Source organism: Vanessa atalanta, chromosome 13 (assembly GCF_905147765.1).
Source record: "Vanessa atalanta chromosome 13, ilVanAtal1.2, whole genome shotgun sequence".
Lineage (NCBI taxonomy): Eukaryota > Metazoa > Arthropoda > Insecta > Lepidoptera > Nymphalidae > Vanessa > Vanessa atalanta.
This window is the reverse complement of record NC_061883.1, coordinates 12,446,704-12,472,061: the sequence shown is the minus strand read 5'-3', so window position 1 is coordinate 12,472,061 and position 25,358 is coordinate 12,446,704. Positions and strand designations below refer to the sequence as shown.

At 32.8% G+C, this 25,358-nt stretch overlaps 1 protein-coding gene across 5 annotated transcripts in view; it reads left to right on the top strand.

Moving 5' to 3' along the window:
• Nucleotides 1-351: 351 nt before the first annotated feature.
• Nucleotides 352-25,358, top strand: part of LOC125068505 — a 75,957-nt gene continuing 50,950 nt past the window's right edge. For 3 of the 5 annotated variants that reach the window (XM_047677682.1, XM_047677681.1, XM_047677680.1), the window contains exon 1: nt 354-687. The gene's annotated coding sequence lies outside the window, so the exon portion shown is untranslated. Of the gene's footprint in view, nt 688-25,358 lie in introns of all 5 variants that reach the window. The other 2 variants (XM_047677684.1, XM_047677683.1) reach the window with 1 other exon arrangement.

Genomic DNA, 25,358 nt, shown 5'->3' with positions numbered 1-25,358 from the left:
CATAAAAAGGACAAAGTAAAACAACTAACTCGGCTGATTGCTCTTATAAAATATCCGAAATTTTATAAACGGACCAACCAATAAACATAAACAGTCGTATAAAGCTTTGTCAGTCAACTAAATTCTTTTAATATCAAGGTTCAAAACGAACCGTTTAAAATAAATAACATACTTACGCTAATTATGTGTATGTGATATGGGTGTTATAACGCATTGAGTGGCGTCGAGTTGCTTTCTCGGAACGCAGCCGATAAAGTTTTATCTCGGGGCACGAAAGCCTGCGGGAGAGGGCTGGGGAGTAGGAGGTGCGCGCGCGCATCCCGTCGGAGCCTCGAGCCGTGCGCGCCGCAGGCAGTGATCGCTCGGACGCCACACGCGCTGCACGTCCCCTCTCGCCGCTCTGAATGAACAAAAAAAAACACCCGACCCCGAGTGACCCCAAAAGTGCATATGAGCGGCCGACACGAACGAAACGACGTCGCGAACACATTCCGCGAATAACTCTTTAATTATTATTAATTTAAACTAACCGCTTCGCTATAACATATGTGAGCTTATTTAACTGTTTACAATACGCAAATTAACATAAGGTGAAATATTACGGACTGTGAACTTGAAGTAAAGTTTTGATTTAAATAAATGTTAACGAGCGTTCTGCGTTAGGCCCGAGGCGATACCAGCGGTCAGGTGAGTCATATTTTATAATGTTTAAATTATTTTGCGAGACATCTTATTACGGAATTCGGGGGGCTCTCGCTCGGCCTGCATTTATCCTTCAACTTTTAGGATACGCTCATATTTCTTTTATAAAATATCTGTGACTTTAACTGACATTCATATTAATGGGTTTCCTCGTGTGGGTATTTGTAAATACAAATTGACATTTCGCGAAACAAATAGACAACAATTACTTTATAATCAATAATAATTTCATTTACTCGAGTATTTGGTACCAATAGTATAATTTAAATATAAATAAACAATAATCATTTTGGTGTAATTGAATAATATCGACTAGAATGTTTATTATCCGTTACGTAAGTGTAGTACTCTCTTTGATAAATGTAATAAAATACTATGAAATTAGCTAACGTGGGAGAAAAACTGAAGGATACAGATTATCATAGTATAGACATGTCATGCGGAGGGATGGTCATCATTACGAGAAGAACGTAAAAACCGAAATGAAAATATTTGAAAGGGGCTATATTAGGGATAGTATGTCAAAGAAGGCAGTAAATTAGGATTTGATTTAAGAATGGAAGGGAATAGTTTAACAACTCAATTGAATGGGAAATAGGAAGCGCTTGACGATGGTGTTATATCTTTTTTTAGTTATAGAAGCTTATTATGAAGCCAAAACAAATCGTAATTTTACAAGATTCTTGTAAATATAATTATTGTGAAACTACCAAAGTTTCAAGGTGTGGATTTCACCCTATACTCCAATAAAATAACTATATATGACAATAAAATAAATTTAAATTTGAATATCCTTATCAGGAATGAAAAAAATATGTAAATAACACTTCGGACAATTTGTTGGTGATAGACGACCAGAAAGAAAACAATGAGTGTATTATTAAATTGTTTAATTGTTACCGTATGACACTTTATTCAAAGTGATGGTCCATTGTTGTAGAACTACTTTTGTAAATATAATGTACGACGGCATGAGACGTTGGCATATGAGCGTATTGTTTGTGGATGCTATTGGTGCTGGTCGATATCGCTTTGGTTTTATTGCATTAATTTATGTATTTTCTGGACTTAGAAGGAGCATTTCGTTTCTTTTTGTGTCGATTTATTGTTGAATATTGTGGTCGTAAAGTAAAAAGCAAAAGCTCCCCTCCCAAGGTGTTATGAAGGAGACACATATTGTAACGAAATTTTATCCATCACAAGTAGTGAACAACTAGCTCAGTCGATCCTAAGGATGCGCCACAACACTAATGTTTTACTAATAAAACTATTTGGTGCCACTGGTAACCATATTTGTTCAATTATTTTCGAAGTGCTATAATATGCAAACAATTAGCGAATCTTGTCATCGCGATTTAGAATTGTCTACAATTTGTCATATAGATAGGTGGACTGGCAGATTGGCCACCTGATGGTAAATGAACCGCCAATCTTAGGAACTGAGATGTTATGTTCCTTGTGCCTTTAGTTACACCAGATCACTCACGCTTTTAATCAGAACACAACAACGTTAAGTTTTGCTTTTCGGCGATAGAAGATATGACGATCATGATCAGTATCGTCCACCGCTGTAAATGGGCATCTTCTGTGGAGCCCACAGAACTCAACTTTTGGCTTTTATTTTCGAACCTCCCGCCATTTTTCGTATGTCACTATATATAGCCTGATTACGTCCTCTCTCGCTAGTAGCTTACAATTAATGATTGTAAATATTTTGTAAAAACCAATTCGTTTTTGTCACTGTCTTACAATATGTTAGTCCGTAAGCGAAAAGAAGACAAAGTATAGCAATCTATGCCCTGTCTCTTTTTGTTGTGTAATCTGTTTTTTAATAATCCAGTAATTAGTTATTCCGTGTGAATCTTGAGGAGTCGTATACAAAAGAAATGTTATTTATTGACGCCTGTGTACTGTAACGATTAATGAATTCTGCAACCATCAATTTCTTTTGATTGACAATTTTACAAATAAATAAAAATGTATAATAACTTTATAAGTATTTAATCTCTGCCATTCATGTCCACTAATCCACACCAGAGTCGTTTTGGCTGGTATAAGCTTTGGATGAGTTTTATAAACAAGGCGAGGCAAAAATCGAACATTTGAAAATTTTGTAAAGTTACCGTTTCGGGTAAATTCTACCCAGAATACGAGAAATGAAATAGGTGTCCATTACTACAGTTTTTTAACGTAGTAATTATTAAGTTAGTAACTAAATAGTAACTATTCTCTCATGGTTCATTAAAAATTATGTAAATTTAATTGGTTCAAGCCTTAATGAGTATTTTAATGTTGAAAATTAAACTTTTTGAACAATTAAATATTAACATTTAGACTAATTTTAAGTGATTTAGTTTTCACTTAAAATTTTTTGGATTGTAAATTGGTTTTGCCTAATATTTTAATGGACGTAATTAAAACTATCATAATTATTTTTTTATGTTCGTTCTGTGACTGTACATTAAATTTTTTCTTCTTATAATAAATAAAAAAACGAGAATGTGTTTGTTCTTTTACGCAGCAAATGAACTAACTGACGTGAGCTTAGGGATAGGTTATGGGCCGAGCTAGAGATATTTCTGATAGCACCAGAGACACTACATCTGCTTAAAGAATGAGTGAGCAAATTTAACGGCACAAGGGACATAACAACCTAAAACTCATGTCGCTAAGCTGCAAAAATTACTCAAACTAAAAATGGGACGTGTGCCTTTTAAACTTAAAAAAGAAGTATAATTTTAAAAAAGTAACTTATTCAAACTATCTTCATGAGACCGAAAAGACCTTTCGATAAGAATCAGCACCAATTACGAGCGAACTGGATCAATTTGTCGATTAAAAACCCATCTAATTAAGAAAACAGGTATAATTGTAAGTCGATTAATATATGACGTCATAAATTGCGTTTTAAAGTTTTGAATATGTTGTTACCCGAGACGCCACGGTCAACAATGTACGAACAATGCGCCGCCGGCCACCGGTGGGACAATGCCAGCTACGACGCGTGACGGGTACATTATATTTAGTATACTTATTACTAGAATTTATACTTAGAAGGGATAAACTAGTATTTTCTCGAGAAAATTCAACTGATTTTAGTGCAATATGGTGCGATCTGAGTAGGTACCACACATATTATTATTATATGATATATATTATGATATTATATTAGTTGTTGTCGTCAGGATTCATAGTAGAGATTGAATAATCAATCATAATATACTTATATTAAGCTTTAAAAACCACTTTTGAATCAATGCAAAATAAACTTTATTCAACAGGCTTTATCGTCCACTTTTGATTAATTTTACACGATTAAATCAAAGCTATCACTGAATTTGGAATTAGAGCTCAATTGAAAAGAGCTGACAAAAAACCCAGTATTTACTTATTTCAAACAATTACGTATCATGGTTATTTATTGACAAGTACGAGTTGTATACGAGTACAAGGATAAACAGTTTCAAAATTGGGAACGCATATCGACACACCGCATATGACATTTCTCATATCAGGCATAAACACGACAACTAGCTTGTTAAATAATTAGTGGATTCTATTGAACGTACATTGACCTTTGACACTCGAAACTATAAAATTGTAACAAACGCTAATTCTTATTTTCTCAACCATGTAATATTAAAAATAAACATTTAAGATATCGTAAAGTTAACGGCCTTCAATAAGGAAATACCGTAATAAAAAAAACACTTGGAAAATATTGTAATATTTAATTTTCTTTCTGACAGTCTTATGGCTGTATAACTATACCTTCAAAGCAATTCAATGAAAATTGAGAACATATAATAGTCTGGGTAAATCTTGTATACAAATATTTACTATTCCATATAAGTAATACACACGTAAAATAAAATATATAGTACTGTATTATAATATCAGAAAACATCGATAATTATTTAGAACTATTCTCACGAACGATTCCCGTCGCAATTGTAATGTTACAAACATGTCATTACCCCCCGAAAAACAATTCGGTGAAAATAATTTACACTCTGATAAACACAGCGTAGTAATGATACGTGTCTTTTTTTAATTAATTATAATATTAAAGCGATAGCGTGACCTCGAAGACGTCCTTGTAGTTATCGAATTAATTTACACGTCTTTCTGTTGGCGCCAACATTTTTTGCTGCCGATTAAACAATAAAAGAAAGCCAGGGTTAGACTAAACCAATAATATTGGCTCTTTTATAAGCATCACAGTCGTGCTTTCTGTTACTTAAATACGTTATGTTATATTGTTGATGTACTATGATGTTACGAGGTGAGATATTCCACGGAGTGGAGTGTATTCAAATCTAACTGTAGAGGGAAACATAATCTATACATATAATAAAATTGGAGTGTCTGTTTGTAATATTAAAATAACCCATTTCTACTAAATATGTATGTATACGTACCATACATATACCAAAATAACATTTTTTACAACATTTCTCTGTCTGTCTGTCTGTCTGTCTGTTTGTTCCGGCTAATCTCTGGAACGGCTGAACCGATTTCAACGATTTCACAGGCATATAGCGGATGTAATAAGGAGTAACTTAGGCTACTTTTATTTTAGAATTATATATAGAATAAAAATAAAATCACGCTACAATATCCAAATAACGTAAATTTAAACAACGCGCACGAAGTCAGAGCAGGGCAGAGCTAGTTGATAAATATAACTTAATATAACCAACACCTTCGCCATATTGTGAAACCGATTATAAACAAACGCGTTTGGTACAAAGAAATCGTTATATATTATTTCATAGTAATCATTATTTATTACAAATACGTACCCACTACGATGACTAGTTATCTTAACTCTAGTTTATTAGAAATTCAATTTGCGTGATACATTTTAAAACGACATCAGGCGCTCTAAATTATTTATACTATCTGTATAAAATTAAACAAAAATTTTGACAATTTAACCAAACTATTTAGTTTATAACTTGTATATAATAAAGGAATAATTCCTTCTAATTCTCATTCCTTCTATAATAGGTTTTTTCTTTTAAAAGTATCAAAACAATACTCTTGTTTTCTCCTACATATATCTTGCAAGGCGGTCTGCAGGCCGCGGCGTTATTAATTACTATTTACTAATTAGTATAATATATAAATGATCTATTATTATAATTACAAGTGAAATATTCCCTGACTCATGTCCACTTCTTTGAAACAACGAGACCTACTTTAAAGTTTACTCAGTATTTTCCTTATGTTCCATAAACTCACTCACTCATCACTGAGAACTGGTTTTACTGTAATCAAAAACAAAAAAAAAATACAAATGAGAATTATTATACTTACGCTTGAAATACTTTGGGCATATAGAGATAAAGTTTTTGAAACAAGATTTTATAACATATTTTTATACGCGTAAGAGATTATATCTATCGGTATAAAGATTAAAACAATGTTGTATTTATAGCTCATCTTTATTATTTAATCTTTAAAAAGAACCTGATGAAAGTATTGACCCCTATAGATATTGGCTGTAAGAATTGTTACCTTTGCCTTAAAACGTCAATACGCTGTCAAGCATGAAATCTGTCGATGAAGATGTAATGTTCCTTGCCGGTATGGTTTTAAAAAATCAATTAAAATGCTGGGTTATATAAATATCTATAAAGCTATATATAAGGCTGTACGCGGAGGAATTATACAATAAAAAAAAATTGGTTACTTGTAACAGACGGGATCCCATTTGCGATAGAAATGTATTATTTTGTAACGTTACGTTGCACTCAAATTAAAGATAAAATTTAACTTAAAAAATGACAAGTGATTACATGTTCATAATCGTACAGATAAAGAATTATGAAATAAAATTTGACGTTTATTTAAATTCTACATAACTACATGTATATTGATAGTTTTTTACAAATAAAACGTTAAAAGTATAATTGCGCCACATTACGAGCTCTGATAAGTACGCGTGCTCTATCGACCGATTGTTTTATACCACAGGGCTATCTTATTTGTTTCCAACGCATGCTAGCATTCCTCATCTTCATTTATCTAGACTGTATAAGGCAGCTGCTCTTCCGTACATATTAATTCATTTAATCCTTAAATAAGAGTATAACATTGGAAATACAATGGAGCAATGTAATAATTTTATAGTAATAAAATATGAACAAGCATTTATTTCAAATATATCGTGAGAAAGATTAAACCATGGACGACCTTGTATAAGAGCGTAAATATGATCGAGGATCGAACGTAACAATATAAACATTGTATTAAGGGTATACAGCAGGGGAGATAGGAGATTCCAGACGTAAATCCCCCTAAAATCGAATTTAGCTCTCTGGGACGTCGCTCCTTAGCGCGTTAGTGGCCCTGAGTGCCATCGCTTGGAACCAATACTTAGTGCAAAAACAGGTCTCGCTTACTTTATGAATGTATGAACTATATAATTTTAAGTAATTTTCAAAGTCAAATTAGCGAAGTTTGACCTAAACAAACTAACAAACATTGCAAGTTCAATAAAAGTTTGTAATAATTACGTTTATTTACGCAATGCTCCTTAAGAAACGAGATATAATGTATTTATATATAAAATATTTATTATGTATAATACATTATATATTGGAGCCCCTATTAAATACTCGTTGGTCTAATAGCTGGCATATACTGAGGCTGGAGATTCCAAATAAAACGTTCCGAGGCTTTCGGTCAAGAGATTTTTATGAGTAGTCCCGAGTTTAAAAGACGCGCGTATGACCGCGCCTCCGCCTCAACTCCCCGATCGTGTCAAATTGCCGATATTGTTATCATTAGTCTTTAAACAAGAACCGATAAGGATTCCAATCGTATCATATGTTTTAAGAGAATGATTATACCTTGTGGCAAGCGTGATGTTATTACAACAACAGATTGTTGACTTTTGGGCAGGATGTACTATATACAATATAATTGTACTTAACTAACATAATGTATTTAGTTGTGTCTTGACGGTTCCCGGTAGAATCTAGATTCACTGGTGGTAGATTAATGTTCAATACAGTAGTTAAAAATGATTCAAAAGTGCCTCTTTAAGCCTACTTGAATAGAGTAGATTTTATTCGATATCAATACATGACACCTTCATTGTGTTTATGTTCTGTGGAAGGATTTCACTTGTATAGGTATAATGGTAGTTTCTAAATATATCTCAGTTGATCTCGAGAGCCTCGTCTTAATGATTAATTATAACAAATTGTATCAGCAATTATTTCTGAATTTACGTATTAAGTCTATACAACATTATAAGGCGAAAGTAACTCTATCTGTCTGTCTCTCACGCGAAACCACTGAACTGAATTTGATGATATTTGGTATACTTAAGCTTGAACTCCAGAAAAGGATATTGACTACTTTATATACCTAACTGACGATCAACCTCTAAAACGCGAGCAAAGTCGCGATTGACAACTGGTTATTAATATGTAAATGTAGAATTTTATATAATCTAATACTTATTTTATTACATGTTACAAATGTCTTTATAAAACCTTTGTATATATTTAAGTAATTATAATAAATTATTTAAAAAAAAAAAATCTTAAAAAACATAATACGACTAAAAAATTGTCGAAGGCATAAATTTATCAAAAAAAAAAAAACAAAACACGCAAATCCATTTGATATTCGAATGTAAAATAAATTAACATAACTGACGTAACATCAAGTGACTTAAATAAAATTAATTTAAATTAAAATACGATTTTATTTACATGAATCGCATTATATTCATTTTTTTATTACTGCGGTTAAGCTCGTCACGGTAGCCGACACTCACTGAAGCCAATATTTTCAATACGATTTATTTAACAAAATACTTTATTTTGATATTAAATTTCTAACTGGTTAGGTTAGGGCTCCGTGACCCGATGGTTAATTATATCATTCTACTGCTAAAGAACAGAACTATGTATTATTTCCGGTTTATAGGAGTAAGTCAGTTTAATTAGACCAATTTTAAGTTAAATATACTTTTAATTATTAATTAACAAGCTCTAATTTCCCATGGGTGTCAACGCGTTGATGATGTAACATTTCTTAAAGTGGCCCATGAATACTGGTCTCTAAGTTAATGATGTATGTAGGTGGACGAGAAAATGGGCCATCTGATGGTAAGTGGTCACCACCGCCTATAGGCAATGGCGCTGGAAGAAATATTAACCGTTTCTTACATCGCTAATATGCCACTAACCTTGAGAACTAAGATGTTACGTCCCTTGTGCCTGTAGTTATACTGGCTCACCCTTCAAACCGGAACACAACAATACTGGGTGCTGCTATTTGGCGATAGAATATATGATCATTGGGTGGTACCTACCCAGATGGGCTAGCACAAAGCCCTATCACAAAGTAATATGGGAATGACTGCAACATAAGTATATTATATACCAACCACGTACCAAAAGTTATTCAATGCTGAATATTGTCTCTTAGGTCTCTTCCAAAGTACGGCAAAGTTATGGTCCGACTTCCGTATCCAGTGTGGTACCTCCTTCAGGTCATCGATCCTCCTCGCTATTTACATATCAATTAAATTATCTTGTTCTAATGACCTTGACTTTCATATCACTGGTAGCGTCAGTATGTGGCGCAGTAAATACGTAATTCACACCTTGTTTGTTTATTATAATTGTTTCCACTTCTAGCCTTGAATCAAACATAAACCCTATTTACATTAGAAAAGTGCTCAGCAAAGTGGTATCAAGTTCCTGGAGTTCCAAGACAATTTATACAACTAACCGCTCAGGTGTCTGGTGCAACTCTTTCACACTTATGTACTGCACTTATAATCCTATTATAATCTCCATTAAAGAGAAGGCTCAGCGAAATATTTACGGGCGATAACATTTATTACCTAATACCTAGGTCAGATTCTAGCTGGTTCAATAAGCTAAATAAAATAAACAATTTTCGATACTTATACTATCTTAATTGGACCATACAATAATTTGTAAATTAAAAGTAAATATTTAACAAACCTGTGAAAATACGTAATACACACATACATAGCTTTATGTACAATGATAAATTTTAACGACGAAATTTAATTAAAACGATTAACAGAAGTCTTTAATACGATTTTTTATGGCTAGTGATTGAACGTCCTTTATCGATAAAGGTAGTAAATTACAAATATATGCTTCAACAATAAGAAGAAGACGAGAAGAAGGTAGAAGCACGGGAAATGGGCAAATATCAGAATCTAATCCGAGCGAAAGGTTTCGTTAAAGATCACACTGCAATATAAAATATACATATGAGGTCAGTCGAGTTTTTTATACGAAATTATGATAATTGTCTTGAGTTGAATTTAAATTAAGTAACAATATAACACGTACATGTGTTGCAACTAGTACCTTACTGATGTAAAAAACTAATAGATCATTAGACAGAGACGTGTGTGGGAGTCGTTTTGTTTACGTCTTCCGTCTTACCTTCTGATGCATCAAATGTATTATGGTAATGATTTATGCTAAAATTTATTGTCCTAGTAAAAAACAAAGTTACTTTAAATTATTAAAATGAATAACAATTCGATCCGAATTAGTTTTATTATTTGAATTTGACAACATACGTCAAGTCCAGGTGAACTGATGCCCTTATCGTGAAAGGGATAAGTTTATGTGTACCAGTGCTGTCAGACTGCGATAGCTCAGTGAACTTAAACACATTTTGCTAATTCAAGAAAAGTACTTCAGAGATAATATTTATCTATTTACAATTAATATTTTCGTATCCCATTATAATTCGAAATTCAAATGTCATTAAACAAACTGTAGGCACTTATAAAAATTTAAATAATATTTATTATTAATAAATACCTACACCATAACAAATATATACACAGATTATTTTTTATTAATTGTTTAATTTTATAAACCTTATAATCCTTCGGTGACCGTCATTTTTTATATTTCTAATTTGACGCGGGAAAACACCTTATATTAACTTTTGAAGCCGAATGACGTTCTGAAATCAATTACACTTATTTTTATGAAATCGGATACAATAACAAAATGTGAGATTATTAAATATATAATTAATATAATTATAATATAAATGTAACTGCATAAATAAGTGTTTCTAAAATTATATAAAAGCTTCGAATTTTTTCATAGATAAACGAGATCAATACCCAACCGTGAGATATTAATGACCTAACACTGAGACTTTTCTGTGCTCTGTAATGCTAGTAGAGTTCTCTCGTGATATTTTGACGATCGTCTTACGATATTACGCTATTTTCAATCTTGTATTATTTATCCTTTAAATGTTTTATTATATTTTTGATAACGTGGTCAACGACTCATATTACTTTCTGCCATTTCGAGTAACTTTACGGAACCGGTTTTGATTGTTGAAAGCATACGAAATAGTATTTTCTGATATATGGCGTTTAATAATTATAATAGATTTAATAAATTAAAAATAACACTTTATAAGTCTTCGCAAAGTATTAATAGATCTAATAAATTTAAATTAGTTTCGAGCAAATTAAGCGTTAAGTTAAATCTGTCATATTTCCAATCTTAATATACATATCATGCAATTTTGATCTTTGATTTATCGCCTTATAGAACATTAATAGATATGAAATATTATTCAATACGAGATTATATTGATGACAAGCAAACGTGAAGAGTAAACTACTGATATTCTTGCCGGCTCCTGTCAGTTGTGTTGAACAATCTAAAAATTCTGGGACTTTTAGAATAATGTATATTTTAATTTTGGCTCGTAATGTGTTTTGAAAACGTTGTATTTTAATTTATCATGACACAAATTTTATTAAAATCTACCATACTGGAATGTAGATTCTACCAAGAGGAACGAGCAAGTATATTAGTTCATTCCTTCACTGATTTTTATATATCCTGTATGTAACTAAACGACTACCTATTGCATAAACTTGTGAAGTATAATAATCTTTATTTATAAATATAGCTTTTTACCAAGCGTGTTAAATTTAATTGTTAAAACTTAAAAGTAATATCATTCCAACTCGTGACGTTACGTGTTCCGTTAAACAAGGAACTGCGGTGAGAGAGACAGTGCGTTTAATTAGCCAAGCTGTGGTCGTGTCTATCTGCGGTTAGATCGCCACAAATAGACTAATGATTAGTTTGTGAGTAGATATCTAATTATTTATTACTCGACTGCCGCACAACGCTCTAAGTAACCTGTACGTAAAGTCCATTATAAGAATAAAGATGAGATGTTTGAAAACTTTGAACGATACTTGATTTTTGATCTACATTTTATTTTTCAATACAATTCTTGTAAAATATTGACGTTATAGATATAATAAATCACGCTTTTATATGTATTAAAATAAATGTAAATAATGTTAATATTGTCTAACATGTATAATAAACAAACTACTATAATACCGTACTTAAAATGATTTTCTTTTCGCTTCGTGTTTGTGGTAATTTTTTTGTAAACTTAATAATTACAAGAGCTGAAGGTCCAGTAACTATTATAACGCGTTAATCTTAACCGAATATTTGGATGATTATGACTCACTCACCCTTCAAACCGGAACACAACAATACTGAGTACTGCTGTTTGGCGGTAGAATATCTGATGATTGGGTGATACCTAACTAGACGGGCTTCCACAAAACCTTACCACGAAGTAAAAATTCAGACGCGAGCTAGCCAGAAGGTTTATCGGTCTGTTTTCAAAAGTCATAGTGTAATTAAATATGCAATTCAAATAAATAAACTCTTCATCTTTATAATATAATATCGTTTTACAAGAAACCATTACAACATATAAACGATCGCAGTACGATCATATTTTAATGAAGAAACAAGCCAATAAATGTCATTGTGATAATTGTCAAGTATACAATTTAATGTCTTTTGAATTTTATATTGTATTCGTTTCGTTCGAGTCGGGATGAGCTGGCGAGTTTGTATCGACTTAAGGTGTTAAATCTACCTTTTGTTAAGGCTCTGTAAAGTAACAGCTTGAAGATATCCAACAGCTTAAAGTCTCGTCTCTTTTTGTATAGAAGCTTAATGCACATGGAGCAGAATATTATTCCATAGATGCATGTTTATTCGATATTACCTTATAAACACAAATTGAACGCATCAAAAACCAAGGCGTGTTTGAAATAGCTTTTTTCGGTTAAAATTAACTTTCTACTGAAAATTTTGATTATGTAACTGTGTTGCGCAGGCTCAAATCTTTAAGTTAAAGTGTATTATTTATTTACTTAAATGATAATTCCATTACAAACATCGTTTATATGACTTGATTACTATTATTATATAACCAGAATTACATATATAATGTATAATAATAAGTAGAAAATTGAGATACTTATTAAACTGGTTTCACAATTTGTCGCCATATTGCTTATTATAACTAGAATTACATATATATATATATATTTGGAATACTAAACGAATGAACACAACCTCATTTACCAAAATGGGTTGAACGGGCGTGGTAACTACATCTCCGTTTTTGGCTGTATGTTATAATATATTGAATATTCTTAACGTTTAATTTTAAACTGACTTTGTTACTTTTACTTTTAATCTAGATATTTTTGATCTTTCCTGCTAGATATTGCCTTCTCTTTTCTGCTAAATGTAAATTTTATTTCGATATGCGGTTTCTTGAAATTAACTTATTTTTCTTAATCTAAAGATTTAGGACTTTATTTGGACAAATAATTGATAAACTTCGATAACTAATCTGGTTCTGCAATATCCTTTTTTTTAATAATATAGGTAGGCGGATTTACAAATTGGCCAAATGATGGTCACCAACGCTCATAGACTTTGCGTTTATGGCATTGCCAACTTTAATTCCTTCGATCACCAAAGCACCACCAACCTTGGGAGCTAAGATGTAATGTTCCTTGTACGCGTTACACTAATTTTTGTTTATGTTCATTTGTATAGCGTACGTTAAAATTTACTTGGTAATGTTTTGATAGTACCTCGCACTTCTACGAAGTTGATGAATAATTTGTTTTGACTCAATACAATTTTTGTTAATTGATATAATATTTATTTATAGAAATCACACAACATTTATCCTTATGTATCGAGTGGTCGCCGTAGTTGGGATGACTTCAAATGTATTTGTGCTATGACGGTTATTTATAAGCCTTTGATTATTTATTTACAACTATTTTACGAGCGCGGCTTCGCTCTAAAGGGGTTGGTTGTCAATTATTAGTCACACAATATCTTAACATCCATACACACACACATATGCCTTTATATTATTAGTAAGGATTCGTAGATAATCTTCCTAATAGGTCACTCAGTGGTCACCACAACCCATAGACATTTTCACTGTTAGAAATATTAACCATTCCTTACGTCACCAATGTACCACTAATCTCGGAGACGACCACCCAGATGTGCTTACACAAACCACCTAATCATGAAATCAACACTTAATCATATTTCTTATCCTTCTCTCTATCTCTCTCTAAATGCCCTCTCGTTCTCCCAAGGGTCTATAAGATATCCTCGATACATGTAATTGTTAAGTAATGGTTGGAATTGCACCGTGTAGTGACACTGAGAGGAATCGCCCACGCATTGTTTAACGTAAATCCAGCGATGACGCGCCGCTACTGCGTATTAGGTATTGTTGACTTTCATATTATTTACCGACTTCGATAAAAGGAGGATAAGAGGAGACATCAAAATGAAATTATCTCTCATCACGCTTGTTTTTGGTATACCATAAACACAGGCCTACAAGTGAAATCGTTTTAGCCATTTTTTATTCTTGTTTCCAATCAAAAATAAATAAAATACTCCAACAGAAATTTTGAGACACGATTTAGCATTTTTTTTTTGGGAATACAGAGTACGATCCTGTCGCCTGTTTGATTAATTTTGATGTTTTTTACAATGATATGGTTTAAGGTTAATTCGGGCTATCAAAAATGAACTACATATACTCAGTCAATTTCATATTATACATAAATTATCTCATTAAGTAAAAATAATGTAAACAAATATTTGATTACAACAAAATACAATTGTTTCAAAATAGACAATTTATCAAGACTGCTTCAATCAACGATTGAAACACAAAATTTATAATAAAAGCAATAAATCTTTCCCCAATCGACCCGAATGTAACTGCACCAGTCAGACGCGTTAGATAACATCATCGCCAATTGTCTCAAAATCATTCCATTAAAATTTGTCAGCACCAAATTTAGCGCAATTTCAATGTCGGACTGATCGGATGTTATCCGGTGAATTATTAATGCCACAAATAACAAATTGATATATATTGTAGATTTTTTTTAAAAAGACGAGAATAGATCGCTGGTTTAGCGATAAGGCCGCCTAATGATGTGTGTGTCTATTGGTGTAAAATAAAGAGTATTTCATACTACGACAAGACATGCGCAAAAGAGTAACCAGTAGTATGAGAATGGGTAGAGATTAATGGAAGAGATTAGTAGCGCCGATATGCATTTTCTTTATTTATATGTGCAAGATGTTTCTCTACTGACTTCTTATTGAAAACAGAATATCCCAATGATAAGTTACTAAAAACAGTAGAATATCTGATGACCTGGTATCATCTCCTATCATTTGATAAAATAAAATTGCACATTATGGCTTTCGGTATTAAATATAAATCTACCTTTGACACGTGCACCATAACTCCGTTTAAATAGAACCTACCAAAATAATTTATTCGTACCATCTTTAATCATGATTTTGCTAAGGATTACCTTTTTAAGAATCATCAAAGCTGGCTGTATTCTTACATACTGGAAAATCGAGATATTATAATCTACGTATAGTGTGAGAACCCTGCACAGGTAAGCCTGGTGACAAATGAGGTCCAGATTGAAATCTACCGCCGTCGTTTGCCATTTTACTGACATGGCTCTGTGATAGATAGGGCTGTTAGCAACTCTTGTGAGTTAAAATTTAGCCCTTCTTATCAACTCCTCTCTCTTATTAGTCAAATTAATGGATAAAAAACATTGTGATAAAAAAGCAACGTATTGTAATCGCAAATTTAAAAGGCGCACTAATGATTATTTCTGTAAGTGACGAAAATCTCGCCGCGCCTGGTTATGGACTCGGCGTTGATTAATTATTTCGAAGATAATAAAAAAAATAAACTCGTTTTCAGTAAAAATAATTGACAAACATTTATATTTTTTATTATATTGCAACGATGTGCTGAAAAATTAATTATTAAAAATGTGACATATATTATTAAAAATGTGACAACCCTGTATGGTCAGCTATCTGGCCTTTTGGATTACATGTTGCTCTATTTTTTTTTGTATAATATAGGTGCACGGTCAAATGGTCCATCTGATGGCGAATAATTGGTCACAACCACCAATAGACATTGAGAAGAAAAAGTAATCCATCCTTACATCGCCAACACGCCACCAACGTTGGGAACTAAGAATTTACGTCCCTCGTGCCTGTTGTTACACTATCTATAACTTTATACGAAAAATGAAATTAATCGTGAATGCAAATATATCATAAAAATATTTTTATCAAAATTCGATCCCAAGCTTTTGTTGGTCCAACCTGTAATTTGAACCAATACAAAAATATCAGCCAAACATGTTACCAACTCGTTTTCAGCCATCGGTTTACGGGTGTAATAGTATTTTAATTACATAAAAAAAGTCTATATCATTACATTTTCTAAAACATAGGGGTAAGGTATTTGCATAAATTTAATAAAACACTGGAAATCATTTGTATTTTGTGAACCTAGACTAAGACTAAGACTGAGGCGTGATACTACTCAGCAGTTTTAATTTTACTTCATATTTATTTGGGCTTACTTGTTGGTAGGACGTTGTTGAAGCCCATCTGGATAGTACCCATGATATATTCTACAGCCAAATAATAATACATATCATTGCCGTATTCCTGTTTGAAAGGTGGGTCAGCCAGTGTAGTTACAGGCACAATAGACAATACAACTTAGTTCCCATGGTTGATGGCAACTGGCAAGGTGATATAAGGAATGTACATGAACGGACATTGGTGACCACTTATGAACAGGTAGACTGCTTAAGAATTATTGAAGACCACGAATCTACATAAATCTCCTTAGGAAAGTTCAGTGTTTAACATTTAAACATGTTTTTGTTTTACAAACTCCCGTTATTATAACATGTGGATTATTCCCATCATCGGAATTAAACCTGCAAAGGTTTTGTATTTGTTTAGGTTCGCTTCGTTACCGCTACCTGCACCGCACGTTCGGTCATTGTCTTGAACATATACAAATAGTGAAGATTATCTTTATATTTATAACATTCTGTATAATTAGCCTTAGCATAGTGAACGTCATGCAACATCTTTGGATCATCGAGTCAGAAAAATGAGTCTTAGCTCAATATTTCTTTTAATAAAACCACCATGTTAAATTTCATTAATAAATAACTAAACTCCCCATCGATATATTTTCGCGAACGTCGACATGTGAGCCGAGTCCGCGTGGGTGGGTTCGCTCCACCCGTCACCATCTTACTTCTATATCACAGTACGGTCGCGCTTGTTGTATCGCGTTGCCTGCGCGTGCGCAACCTGCGCTGATCCTTGTGTTATATGCTGTGTTATTGATATCTTAACTCGTTGATTTTGGTAAGTTATACTTACAGTTAAAATAGATATATTTGAATCGTACTTTTAAAACTTATGATAATATATCAGTGAATTCATAATGTGTTGTTGAATAAAAACTCATTTTATATCCCATTAGTTGATGCTAGCCTTTTTGCAATTTTCTTGATCATATAGTACTTAAAATTAAAAGGGGAAGTTTTAAATTTATTAATAGGCAATGTTAAAAATATCTGTATAATTTGACTATAGGAATGAATGCTGAAATGTATGCTATCATACATCCTTTTAACTTTCATCCGTATTAACTTTGTCGAATATGAAATTTACTGTTCTAAGTTTACTTACTATTCTCTTTACTTAAGATTGTCACTTATTCTATCAAAATGATCTATTTTATTTTATTTTATTTTAACATACATAATATTGTGATACTATAACTATGTTTGTTTATGTCACCCCGAAGTCCCGAGTATGAATCTATAAACATCCGCGGAGTTTACTAGTGATGGTTTTCTCAAAAAACAGACTCATATCTTCTGTTCAAATGGAGAGCAGATCTTTGCCCAGTGGTGGAATCTGTACCGGCTAACGTTACGCTTTTAACTTAAGTAATATCTTTCCTATTTTTTTAGGTTTAATGATTTTTGATATCCTTTCTTTTTTTTCGGGCAGCATAACAAATATAAATATTATTGATATACTTAATAGTCAAAGTCAAAGTCAAAGTCAAAAATCTTTATTCAATATAGAAGTGTTTGCACTTGCTTATTGATTGTCAAAAATCTACCACCGGTTCGGAATTTAGCACCTCGGACCTGAGAGGAACCGGCGAAAGAAACTCAGCGGGATATATTTTTTTTATTTTTTTTAACCATTTTCCATGTAGGTACAATGATAAGTATATTTTAGTTGTTTGAAACAGCCTGGAGGCGATCATTTCATTCCCAAGGTGTGCAGTCAACTAAAAAGTCATTAGTGTTGTAATATCCTTTAGCACACAAACGCTCTTTAACGATTCTTTTAAATTTTATAATTGAATAATTTTGAACTTTTTCTGGGATCCTGTTGTAAAAACGTATACATAGCCCCAAAAAAGAGTTACTAACCCTGTGTAATCGGGTACTTGGAGTAACAAGTTTATTCTTGTTCCTAGTGTTAATAGGATGTACGTCACAATTTCTAGGAAAATCATTTATGTTTTTGCGTACATACATAACATTATCAAAAACAAATTGAGAAGCGACAGTCATTATTTTAATTTCTTTAAATTTACCTCTTAACGAATCTTTTGGGACCAGGTTATAAATTGCACGAATAGCCCTCTTCTCTTAATAAAAATAATAATACACTTGTATTACAATATTTTTAGTTTAGATAAACAACTATATAAATAAATTATTAATAATTTTATCAGTTGACGTAATGCAAGAACACCTACGGTTTCTTCGAAGCTCTAATAATTGTTCATTCCTTTCTAGAATATTTTAATGTGATGTAATTTGTAAAAAACAACGATTCGCATATCGGCACCTTGACACGAATTATTGTAGTGAGTATCGTAGTCTCATTACTTATTGACATATACATAAATACATCGGCCAAATTGTATTTATTTATATTTTATATCGGAAAGCGGACTGACTTATACACCTGTTCAAACTTTTTCTGTAGCCGGATTTAGTTTTGGTATTACAGGTGGATGAGCTTCACGCACAAAATCATCATAGTTCTCTTCTCTGTAGTTAATAGTGACGGAAACCGTGTAAAGTAACAGCCGTATATGTACCACTGTCGGGCCTCCATTCCACTTGAATTAAAGAGCTTATTCCACCAAGCTGCTCTGCTGATTTAAACATGGGTAGGAATTTCATCTAGGAACACAATAACACAAAGTATTACTGCTTGACTGTAGAATACGGCGGGCTTGCTCAAAGCCTTACCACCAAATTATAAACTACTACATCAATTTGAAACAAAGATGTCGTTACTTGCAGTATCAGATTATAAATATTATTCAAATGTCATTAAGTAATGACACCTGTTAAGCACTTTTGCCTACTATATAAAAAAAACTCTATTTATGGCATCAAAAAAGACGATAACAAAAAAAACTAAATACTATAAAAGGATTTCCTGTGACATCATAGTCTACGTTCAGGGCGGTGTTTATCAAAGGCTCTGATTGCAAACAAGCACGTAAACAAAGAAGTACATCCCCATCTCGTCTGCGTCAACCGACTGCGTTTATAAATTGCAATTCAAATTGCTAGGTCAATATATTATTATTCATATATTTGTATAACCTTATTCATATTGAGTCGTTTCATTAGCGGCATTTGATGCGACGCCGCTTATTGTAAGACGGACGGACAAACATGTAAACTACATGCACATATTTATACATTGCTCGTCTCTCGCCGCTGGTAGTCCGGAAGCTGACTGACATTTGTTTGAAAGAATCACAGAGGCTCCTGAGTGTTGAGTTTGAGGACTGTTGTGCGGACACTGATAATTTTTGAGCCCGATTTTGATTTGTTTACAAAGACTGTATATGTACGCATACTCGATTATTGGTCTTTGATTTAATTCTAGATCCTTGACTCGACTCTTAAGTATAAGAAGATAGCCGTAATTAATTATATATACAGACTCAGTAATTAAAATGGTGGAAATGTGTAACTACTGAGTTTCTTTCCGGTTCTCAGTAGAATCTACTTTCCGAACCAGTGGTAGCTTTACATCTTCTAACTAAAATTAATGCTAAACTTATGAGCCTACGAATAAAGAATTATTTGATTTTGATTGATCTGACGTCTATCATGTCTATCATCGCGGATTGATAATACATTTTATCCAAGTTTGAACAAAGTCGCAAATGTTAAATATAAGTATTAAGACGTTACATAAATTGCACAATAGCTCACAAACTGCACGGACCAGCTCCAAGATGCGGTACCGTGAAGGTTTTATATTTATTCTCCTCACACGCATACATAAACAAAATACTTTTGATGTACAAACTTTGTCCTTAAACCACTAATCATAAGGTTTGATTTACAATAGCGTTACGGCTTAACGTATTAAGGTATCGAGTTATCTTAAACGTTTCGAAGGAAAAACGGTTATAATAAAATAAGACTAAGACTATCGGTTAAAATATTTTAATTGAAATGTATATTATCGCAATGAAGTGAAAAAGTAAAAAATAATTTAATTGTAATTAAGAAAACAAAATGATTTATCTATATAAATATAACCTAAGTTACATACATTACATTACATACATTCATTAACAGCCTGTATATTTCCCACTGCTGGGCTAAGGCCTTCTCTCCCTTTGAGAAGAAGGAATACATAAGTGACAGAATTTCGTTGAAATTAGACACATGCAGGTTTCCTCGTGAAGTTTTTCTTCACCAAGGAACACGAGATGAATTATAAACACAAATTAAGTACATGAAAATTCTGTGGTGCCTGCCTGGGCTTGAACCCGAAATCATCGGTTAAGATGCACGCGTTCTAACCACTGGGCCATATCGGTTCTCAACCTAAGTTACAAAAAAGTATTAAAGTCAAATACCTTGCAAATCGATTTGAATAAATATCGAAATTATTTAAATATAGATGTATTCCTATATATGTCTTTCGAACGCCAGTATATTCAAAGTATTAAATACTTACACCATTGAGTGTTCGTTACGCGATTGTTTAGCTTTGCTAGTTACAATCTTAGCTACAATTATGCTCACCCTAGGCTTTTCGCTACATTGTTGCACTATTTTACTCAAGTACATTTAAACGATCAAACAATTCTACTTCCTATTTAAACGGAATACGGACTAAAATACAGCGAACCCGTTGTAAAAGCAGTTACAATAATTTAAGTTCAATTGCGTGGAGAAAATGCGTTTATGGTATTAATAGATTTCCGATAGTAATTTAGACTTCGACTTATAGAGATAGTTACGAGAACAAGAGCTTAGAATGTAATTGTATACCTATCGCTTGCGGGTAACTTGTAATAACTTAGAACTAATATTACTGGAAATGGCATCAACTAACTAAATATACTTTGATGAGTTAATTAAATGATTATAATATATTCTAGACCAGTGATGGGCAAAGTACGGCCTGCGGGCCAACTCCGGTCTGCGAAGGTATTTAATCCGGCCCGCCGAGGGTCCATCGACATGGATATTACATGGCCCTCTATAATTATGTTTTGACGGTGGAAAAGTAGAATCTACTTAGTAGAATTATAGATGCTTAACCTATACTGTTAGGGGCAATTACACACAAGTGTATAGTGCTGTAATATTTTTATAATATTATGATTAAACCAAAATGCTTTTATTTCTATAATTCTGACCGGCAAAAGCTCAGGTGCAGGACCAACGGTTTTACGTGCTTCCCGTGATAGGAGAGTGTTGTCAGAGCCAATTTCCAGACTTTGAGCTGCTACTGAAAATTTCTTAGGAAAACCAATGGCACAGGTTTTGAACCCATACCTCATACCAGTCGAATTAATGATAAAAATTTGTTTAATATCATAGTCTATTCTCACACAAGCTATTCAAGACTAGAATCGCTAACGATGGCAGAGGCGACGATCGGCGGATGTTTTCAGAGAATGTCGGTTGGGCTCCGTCAAAACAAACATTCGTCGCTTGTTTAATTTCGATTTAAACCATCTTCAACTATTATTTAAGCAACCGCTCCGTCTGCGCTAAAATTAATTTTATTGATTGTTTAATATAGTAGTTTGTAGTAGGGAATTATGACATTCAAAAGGACCGCGGCTATATTAGTTTATATACTAAGTGAGCACGTAAGAGTCTGTCTTGGTCTATGACACTTAAAATGTGATCATCTTTCTGATGTTATTTGTCGTTATTAACGTATTATTATTATTATAATAGTTACAAGCTGTACATCTTATATCATAAAGTAGGCGTTATAATTCACATTGGTTGCAAATGTTTGATTCGTTTAAATATATGGCGCTTATTGATATTACGTTATTCGCCAACGTTGGTAATGCTTTGCAGAAATAAACCAGATTGACCGGTATAGGGTTGGACAAACGTTTTTTTTTTTAGATCTTACGATCTTTACCGTCTCTGACTTCGCTCGTGTTATTTTTTTTATGTAATCGGAGCAAGTGAGCCACCTGATGGTAAGTGGTCACCACCGCCATTGACAATGGCGTTGTACGAAATATTAACTATTTCTTACATTACCAATGCGCCACCAACCTTGGGAACTAAGATGTTACGTCCCTTGTGCCTGTAGTTACACTGGCTCACTCACCCTTCAAACCGGAACACAACAATACTGAGCACTGCTGTTTGGCGGTAGAATATCTGATGAGTGGGTGGTACCTACCGGGCTTGTACAAAGCCCTACCACCAAGTAAAAAATATAACATTTTTAATAGCCGTGTTATGCAAAACATTGCCTCTCGTTGATAAATGTAAATTATTACTTTAATTAACGTTAAATCGATACAACATATTTAAATATGCGATATGTGTTCTAATTTAAAACTAAATTTAAATAAATATCAACGTAATAAATTTGCAATAAAGACATTATTTGAACACATATAATAATATAGAATTGGACACTTAGGTTATTGATGTTTCCATTAATATATTATGATTTATTCAACTTGTCGATTCGACTCGAGCCGTAATCACACAGAAGTATATTTCCACTTCGAGATGCAAATGTTTCGTAATAAAATTATATTAAGCTTCGTTTAATACGGACTTTCTGACGTTTAACTTCAACACATAATTTCAGATTGTGTCAGAAATACATCTAAAATCAGTAAGGTTTAAGATGTATCCTACGTTTCAGGAAATCATTTTATTGTTTTTTTTTCGGTCTGTAACGGTTCTACTGATTGCCAAAGATTTTTTTCACGATGTTTTGCTTCGCTGCTGGGCACGGTGAACTATGAACACAAATTAAACAAATTAAATGCGTGTTGTTCCGCATTCACTGTTTTCGCTTAAGTTTGCCGCGGTCTAACCACTGGGCCATACCGGCTCCCAACTGAACATAATCTATGTAAACTCTTCCTGTATTTCTCTCTATTGCTCTTTCACGACTAAACCACTGACGACCAATCTCTAAAAAGCGAACGAAGCCGCAGATGACAACTAGTGCTATATAAACATCTTTAACACACATAACAATAATTTGATAATATTTCGCAGTTTAAATTTCATGACATTGTTAGGTAATTTATATAAAAAACATCCTCGCTTGTCTCGAAATAAAACAGAACGGTATTAATTTTAACATAATCCTAACATTAGTATTAATTTTTAATGCACAACATTTGCAGTAAAAGACAAAATACTAAAGTAAAGAGAGGTGGGTAGGGTGTAAATCAACTAAGTACATAATGATAAAATAATCAAAGACTATTTGAATAATTAATAACTTACGTCTGACAGCCCTAACAGGATTCGCGGCGAGGAACCAGTTTCCGCTATACATACGGGTATGTGCGACTCGCGCTCTGCGCCTGCGCACTGCGGGGTTGGATATTGCTATGTCTCACAAGCTATAAATACTCGGAATGCATCATAAATCTTTGAATAAAATTGTTTTTAATGCTTTTGAAGGACCGGTTCAATTTGCTAACAAGTTTCGAGGCTCAAAAAAAAGGTTACGTTTTACGATTTATGTGTGTTTTAACGTGTCTCATGACTAACAAAGGCTTTATTTTTACAAAATAAGTGACCGATAGTCATAAAACTTATTTTGAAAATTTTATTTTTACATCAGTATTTTTAAAAAAAAGATTGATGAGCTAAGCGTAGAGGGAGGGAAGGGAAGAGGGCGACCCAAAAAGACATAAACGGAGTGTTTGAAGAGGGATATGAGAGAGATAGATGTGAACGATCAGATGACAAATAATAGAGGAGAATGGAAGGAAAAGATATGCTGCGCAGACACCAAATAGGTCAAGGGCCAGGAACAGAAAATTTGTATTAAAAAATCTGAACTCGGTATTGATTACTGGTTCAATACACTCAATTAAGTCATTATAACATAGCCTATTAACTGTCTTAACTATTATCAAACATTTTTTTGTTCTATCCATAATTCGTTAAGTATTACACACAATTGCTGCACATCCAATGTTTCTATAGAATCTCAAGTAAGAATCCCACGAGTTTTGTTAAAGAGTATAGGAATTTGTCTAACATTTGTACTATGTCACATTTGTAGGTTCTTTTTGATTATTGAATTATCATAATTTTTCACAGTGTCGAAAATGTGTTGCTATGTATATATATTTATATATATTAAAATATATTAGTATCTGCAAGAACCATATATACGAATAAGTGCAATTGATTTGTATTTATTAATTACTAGTTGCCGCCCGTGGATTCGGTCGTACTTTAGGCGTTGTTCGTCAGGCATAAAAAATAGCCTTTGAATTAAATCTTCATACCATTTTTCTTCAAATCCGATTTATTGGTCCGGCCGTGAAAGAGCAACAAAAAGACAGAAGGACCGTTACTTTCGCATAGAATTTTTTTAAATAATATGACGTTTGCTATTGACATTCTAATTTTAAGAGACTTGTATTAAGTGTAATACTAAAATCATTATAGTTTTCAAATAATCTGCACAGATGACAATAGTTATTTTAAAATCAAATATTTAAAAACAGAGTATCCGTGACAAATATGAAACTCCGTCAGCCATGTTTCATTTCAATGTTACATATACAAACTATACATTTGAAGTCGAAAACAAAAAAATACCTTATAGGACCTTTTTCAATTTACTTGGTTTTAGTAATGTGTTTTTAAACTACAATCATTCCAATAATGTCCAGTTTTGTTGTTAATTTAAGTTATCAAAAGAAACGTTGAGAGGTTAATCGTTTAAAGGGGCTTGAAACCGTAATATTTTTGCCAGCTACGTCAACGTCACTGGCGACACTTAAGACATTATTATAAAGGTAGAAAAACAAACTTAATCCCTGAACCA